An 8025-nucleotide genomic window follows, 5' to 3' on the forward strand; every position below is an offset into this window, starting at 1 on the left:
CAAAGACAAATCCTAAAGGGTTTTTTCAGTTATATCGTACTAAGACTAGGGAAAGGATAGGTCCATTAAAAACTGAGACAGGTCAAATAACAGATAGTGATGAAGAGATGAGTAGTATTTTTAATAAATATTTTGTATCTGTATTTACTAAAGAGGAACTTAACAATATGCCTTCAGCCGAACAAGTCTATGTGGGTGGGGACGAGGACAGGTTGACGAGTTTAACAGTTACCAGGGAGGATGTTCTTAAACAAATAGTAAAACTCAAACCAAACAAATCCCCAGGGCCGGATGAAGTGTTTGCCAGGGTGCTTAAAGAATGCAAAGAGGAGCTTTGTGACCCACTGTCAACCATATTTAATAAATCAATAGAGTCAGGCAGAGTGCCAGAGTTTTGGAAAGTTGCTAATGTGATACCAGTTTTTAAGAAAGGAGATAGATCACTTGCGTCTAACTATCGACCAATTAGCCTAACGTCTATTGTGGGAAAGTTACTCGAATCTATAATAGCAAATAAAATTCGTCTTCATCTTGAAAAACATAAATTAATAATTGAGTCGCAACATGGTTTTATAAATGGCCGTTCATGTTTAACAAATTTGTTATCTTTTTATTCTAGCATGGTTGAGGCAGTTGATAGTGGTAAGGATTGCGATGTTGTATACCTTGACTTTAGCAAAGCTTTTGATACAGTGCCACATGAAAGACTGATTAAAAAGATAGAGTCTCATGGTATTGGGGGTGCTATATTAAGCTGGATTAGGGCATGGCTATACCAAAGGAAACAGAGAGTTAGTATAAATGGAATCAAGTCAGAGTGGGAAAATGTTGTAAGTGGAGTGCCTCAAGGCTCTGTCCTGGGCCCTCTGTTGTTTATAATATATATAAATGATTTAAATTCAGGTTTGAGTAGCAACATTTGCAAATTTGCCGATGATACGAAAATCGGTAGGGAAATTAATTCGGAGGAGGACTCACTATCACTTCAAGTTGATCTAGATAGGGTTTTGAAATGGTCAAAGGATTGGCAGATGCAGTTTAATGCTGATAAATGTAAAGTTCTGAGGTTAGGTAATGATGATAGAGTTACAAGATACGAGCTAGATGGTGTTGTGATTGCGAAGTCGGATTGCGAAAGGGATCTGGGAGTTATGATTAGTAAGAATTTAAAACAAAAGGATCAATGCATAAATGTTCGTAATAAGGCAAATCGGACACTTGGATTTATTAATCGCAGCGTTAGTAACAAGACACCTGGTGTGGTTCTCAAGCTATATCTTGCTCTAGTTAGGCCCCATTTAGATTATGCAGTTCAGTTTTGGTCGCCATATTATAGAATGGATATAAATTCACTTGAACGTGTCCAGCGTAGGATGACTAAGTTAATTCCCCAAATTAGAAATCTTTCATATGAAGAAAGATTAACAAAGCTTAAGTTGCATTCACTGGAAAGGCGAAGAGTTAGGGGTGACATGATAGAGGTTTACAAGTGGATGAATGGACATAACCGGGGGGATATTAATAGGGTATTAAAAGTATCAACACAGGACAGAACACGAAACAATGGGTATAAATTGGATAAGTTTAGATTTAGGAAAGACTTGGGTAAATACTGGTTCAGTAACAGGGTTGTTGATTTGTGGAACCAATTGCCGCGTAACATTGTGGAGGTGGGGTCCCTCGATTGTTTCAAGCACGGGTTGGACAAGTATATGAGTGGGATTGGGTGGTTATAGAATAGGAGCTGCCTCGTATGGGCCAATAGGCCTTCTGCAGTTACCTTTGTTCTTATGTTCTTATGTTCTTATGATGTCTTCGACGAAACCATTGGAGAAGCCGTTGTTGACTAGGACCTGCCTTACCCTACAGAGTTCTTCGTCGACTTGCTTCCATTCTGAGCTGTGGCTGAGAGCACGGTCGACATATGCGTTAACAACACTCCTCTTGTACCTGTCTGGGCAGTCGCTGTTGGCATTTAGGCACATTCCTATGTTCGTTTCCTTAGTGTAGACTGCAGTGTGGAAACCTCCGCTCTTTTCCATGACTGTTACATCTAGAAAGGGCAGCTTCCCATCCTGTTCCATCTCGTAAGTGAAACGCAACACGGAACTCTGCTCAAATGCCTCCTTCAGCTCCTGCAGATGTCTGACATCAGGTACCTGTGTAAAAATGTCGTCAACATACCTGCAGTATATGGCCGGTTTCAAGTTCATGTCGACTAAGACTTTTTGCTCGATGGTACCCATGTAGAAGTTTGCAAACAGGACACCTACGGGAGAACCCATGGCGACCCCATCTATTTGCTTATACATGTGCCCATCCGGGCTCAAGAAGGGTGCCTCTTTAGTACAAGCTTGGAGTAGTTTCCTCAGAATATTTTCTGGTATGTCAAGAGGAGTACAGGCTGGATCACGATACACTCTGTCGGCTATCATCCCGATTGTCTCGTCCACAGGTACGTTGGTAAACAGCGATTCTACGTCCAACGAGGCTCTTATCCCTGTGGCCCGTGTGCCCCGCAGTAAGTCAACAAATTCCTTTGGAGACTTCAGGCTGAAGGCGCAACCTATGTCGTACCTAGTAGCCAGAACGCACTTCTCACACTATATGCACTATACGAAGAGCTGCCTCGTATAGGCCAATGGGCCTTCTGCAGTTACCTTTGTTCTTATGTTCTAACCTTTCCCTAGCCTTTTTTCGATATAACTGAAAAAAAAACTTTATGATTTGCCTTTGCTTAGCCTGCTGTACGAACTTCATAAATTGTTTTTGCTCTCTTTATCTATTTTTTAACATTTCTAACCAGTTGTACGAATTCTTAGTCTAAACTGACTTCCAAATTTTTTATCCTTTTGTACCAAGCTCTTTCTGAATATAAGGTTTTTAAGATCCTTTGGTATCCATTTCGGGTCATTTGTATTTGATCTATTCAATTTGTAAGGTATACTACGTTCCTGGGCTTTGATTAGAATATTTTAAAATAAGATATATTTTGAATCTAAATCGAAATCCCCTTTTACATCACCCATTGCTGGGTTCACGTCTTGTTCCAAGACTGGCCTACCCCTTATACCCAAGACTTTCCAATATATTTGACCAAAAAATTTTTAGGATATTAAAATTAACTTTACAAAAATCTGGCACTTACCAGAATTTTCTCCTGCATATCTATTCCACTCTATGATAAATCTGATTTCTTTGTAATCACTGTTCCCTAGTTCACTCCCAATTTCAACGTCATTATTCTTTGTTTCTCTGTTGGTTAACATTAAATCTAAAATATTATTTTCCCTCATTGGTTCCTTAATGTGTTGAGTAAGAAAACAATCGTCAATTAATTCTACAAAATCTTCTGCTTCGTTATTCCCTGTTTGTTAATCCAGTTTATTCTACTAAAATTAAAGTCACCCATGACACAAATACTTTTAGACCTAGATGCTCTAGATATTTCTTTGCTTCCATTCTGTCTAAATATTGTGGCCTATATATAACTCCTATCATAAGATTATTGGCTTTTTCATTTAATTCTATCCAATTAGTTTCTGCGTTTGGCTCAGTTTTGATTCCCTGTTTGAGACTACATTTCAAATTGTCCCTAACATATATTGCTACTCTCCCTCCTCGTTTAATATATTTATCTGTGTGAAATAGTTTAAATCCAGTTCCAAGTTGATCTAAATAGGGTTTTGAAATGGTCAAAAGATTGGCAGATGCAGTTTAATGATGATAGATGTAAAGTTTTCAGGCTAGCTAATGAGGATAGAGTTATAAGATACGAGCTAGATGGTATTGAGATTGCGAAGTCGGATTGCGAAAGGGATCTGGGAGTTATGATTAGTAAGAATTTAAAACCAAAAAATAAACGCATAAATGTTCGTAATAAGGCAAATAGGACTCTGGGATTTATTAATCGAAGCGTTAGCAACAAGACATCTGATGTTGTTCTTCAGCTATATCTTGCTCTGGTTAGGCCCCATTTAGATTATGCAGTTCAGTTTTGGTCACCATACTATAGAATGAATATAAATTCACTTGAACGTGTCCAGCATAGGATGACTAAGTTAATTCCCCAAATTAGAAATCTTTCTTGTGAGGAAATATTAACAAAGAAAAGGAATAACAAAAGAAAAGGTGGTTCACAAGATTTTGGCATGGAGAAGAACCACACCAGGTGTCTTGTTACTAACGCTGCGATTAATAAATCCAAGTGTCCGATTTGCCTTATTACGAACATTTTTGCATTGGTCCTTTTGTTTTAAATTCTTACTAATTATAACTCCCAGATCCCTTTCGCAATCCGACTTCGCAATCTCAACACCATCTAGCTCGTATCTTGTAACTCTATCATCATTACCTAGCCTCAGAACTTTACATTTATCAGCATTAAACTGCATTTGCCAATCCTTTGACCCAGCGATAGGTGACGTAAAAGGGGTTTTCGATGTGGATTCAAAATATAACCTATTTAAAAATAGTCTAACCAAAGCCCAGGAATGTGGTATACCATATAAATTGAATAGATCGAATACTTATGATCCAAAGTGGATAACAAAGGATCTGAAGAACCTTATAGGTAAAAAGAGAGCGTGGTACAAAAGGATTAAGAATGGGGAAGTCTGTTTAGAACAGGAATTCGTACAACTGGTTAGAAATACTAAAAAAGAGATAAGGAAAACAAAAATAAACTATGAAGTTCGCATAGTGAGCAAGCAAAAACTAATCCTAAAGGGTTTTTCCAATTTTACCAAAGATTAGGGAAAGGATAGGTCTATTAAAAGCTGAGACAGGTCAAATAACAGATAGTGATGAAGAGATGAGTTGTATTTTTAATAAATATTTTATATCTGTATTTACTAAGGAGAAACTTAACAATATGCCTTCAGCCGAACAAGTCTATGTGGGTGGGGACAAGGACAGGTTGACTAGTTTAGCAGTTACCAGGGAGGATGTTCTTAAACAAATAGTAAAACTCAAACCAAACAAATCCCCAGGGCCGGATGAAGTGTTTGTCAGGGAGCTTAAAGAATGCAAAGAGGAACTTTGCGACCCACTGTCTACCATATTAAGAACATAAGAACAAAGGTAACTGCAGAAGGCCTATTGGCCCATACGAGGCAGCTCCTATTCTATAACCACCCAATCCCAGTCATATACTTGTCCAACCAGCGCTTGAAACAATCGAGGGACCCCACCTCCACCACGTTACGCGGCAATTGGTTCCACAAATCAACAACCCTGTTACTGAACTAGTATTTACCCAAGTCTTTCCTAAATCTAAACTTATCCAATTTATACCCATTGTTTCGTGTTCTGTCTTGTGTTGATATTTTTAATACCTATTAATATCCCCCCTGTTATGTCCATTCATCCACTTGTAAACCTCTATCATGTCACCCCTAACTCTTCGCCTATCCAGTGAATGCAGCTTAAGCTTTGTTAATCTTTCTTCATATGAAAGATTTTTAATTTGGGGAATTAACTTAGTCATGCTACGTTGGACACGTTCAAGTGAATTTATATCCATTCTATAATACAGCGACCAAAACTGAACTGCATAATCTAAATGGGGCCTAACCAGAGCAAGATATAGATTAAGAACCACACCAGGTGTCTTGTTACTAACGCTTCGATTAATAAATCCCAGTGTCCTATTCGCCTTATTACGAACATTCATGCATTGATTCTTTTGTTTTAAATTCTTACTAATCATAACTCCCAGATCCCTTTCGCAATCCGATTTCGCAATCTCAACACCATCTAGCTCGTATCTTGTAACTCTATCATCATTACCTAGCCTCAGAACTTTACATTTATCAGCATTAAACTGCATTTGCCAATCATTTGACCATTTCTAAACCCTATCCAGATCAACTTGAAGTGATAGTGAGTCCTCCTCCGAATTAATTTCCCTACCGATTTTCGTATCATCGGCAAATTTGCAAATGTTGCTACTCAAACCTGAATCTAAATCATTTATATATATTATAAACAGCAGAGGTCCCAGGACAGAGCCCTGAGGTACTCCACTAACAACATTATCCCACTCTGACTTAACCCCATTTATACTAACTCTCTGTTTCCTTTGGAATAGCCTGCCCTAATCCAAGTTAATATATCACCCCCAATACCATGAGCTTCTATTTTTTTAATTAGTCTTTCATGTGGCACTGTATCAAAAGCTTTGCTAAAGTCAAGGTACACAACATCACAATCCTTACCACTATCAACTGCCTCAACTATGCTGGAATAAAAAGTTAGCAAATTTGTTAAACATGAACGGCCATTTGTAAAACCATGTTGCGACTCATTTATTAATTTATGTTTTTCAAGATGGAGACGAATTGTATTTGCAATTATTGAATCAAGTAACTTTCCCACAATAGACGTTAGGCTAATTGGCCGATAGTTTGACGCAAATGATCTATCTCCTTTCTTAAAAATTGGTACCACATTAGCTACCTTCCGTGACTCTGGCACTCTGCCTGACTCTATTGATTTATTAAATATGGTAGACAGTGGCTCGGAAAGCTCCTCTTTGCATTCTTTAAGCACCCTGGCAAACACTTCATCCGGCCCTGGAGATTTGTTTGGTTTTAGTTTTTTTAATTGTTTAATTACATCCTCCCTGGTAACTGCTAAACTAGTCAACCTGTCCTCATCCCCATCCACATAGACTTGTTCGGCTGAAGGCATATTGTTAAGTTCTTCTTTAGTAAATACAGATATAAAATATTTGTTAAAAATACTACTCATCTCCTTGTCATTATCCGTTATTTGACCTGTCTCAGATTTTAAGGGACCTATCCTTTCCCTAGTCTTAGTTCGATATAACTGAAAAAAACCTTTAGGATTTTACTTTGCTTGCTCTGCTATGCGAACTTCATAGTTTCTTTTTGCTTTCATAATCTCTTTTTTAACATTTCTAACCTGTTGTATGAATTCCTGTTCTAACCTGACTTCCCCATTCTTAATCCTTTTGTACCAAGCTCTCTTTTTACCTATAAGGTTCTTTAAATTATTTGTTATCCACTTTGGGTCATTAGTATTCGATCTATTCAATTTGTATGGTATACTACGTTCCTGTGCTTTGTTTAGAATATTCTTAAATAAGTTATATATTAAATCCACATCGAAATCCCCTTTTACGTCACCTGTCGCTGGGTTCATGTCTCGCTCTAAGACCGGCCCACACCCCATACCCAAGACTTTCCAATCTATTTGACCCAAAAAATTTCTTAGGCTATTAAAATCAACTTTTCGAAAATCTGGCACTTTAACAGAATTTTCTCCTACAGGTCTATTCCATTCTATGCTAAATCTGATAACTTTGTGATCACTGTTCCCTAGCTCACTCCCTATTTCGATGTCATTAAATTGTGTTTCCCTGTTAGTTAACACTAAATCTAAAATATTATTTTCCCACGTAGGTTCCTTAATGTGTTGCGTAAGAAAGCAATCGTCAATTAATTCTAGAAAATCTTCTACTTCACTATTCCCTGTTTTGTTCACCCAGTTTATTCCACTAAAATTAAAGTCACCCATAACATAAATGCTGTTAGATCTAGATGCTCTAGATATTTCATCCCATAGATGCTTTGCTTCAATTCTGTCTAAATTTGGTGGCCTATATATAGCTCCTATTATAATATTATTTGCTTTTTCGTTTAATTCTATCCAAATAGTTTCTGTGTGTGGCTCAGTTTTGATTCCCTCTTTGAGACTACATTTCAAATTGTCCCTAACATATATGGCTACTCCCCCTCCTCGTCTAATATATCTATCTGTGTGAAATAGTTTAAATCCATTTATCTGATATTCAGCTAATAGTTCTCTATTTTCTACATTCATCCAAGTTTCGGTAAGTGCAATAATATCTATTTTTTCTGTGCAGACAAGGGGATTTAATTCATTAATTTTATTTCTTAGACTTCTACTGTTAGTGTAATATATCCTAAGTGAATTGTTATTTTGAGGCCCTTTTCTTTCCCTGATCATTTTGCCAATTCTTTTCTCCCACGAACACAA

The sequence above is a fragment of the Procambarus clarkii genome, chromosome 72, assembly GCF_040958095.1.
Source record: "Procambarus clarkii isolate CNS0578487 chromosome 72, FALCON_Pclarkii_2.0, whole genome shotgun sequence".
NCBI classification, from domain to species: domain Eukaryota; kingdom Metazoa; phylum Arthropoda; class Malacostraca; order Decapoda; family Cambaridae; genus Procambarus; species Procambarus clarkii.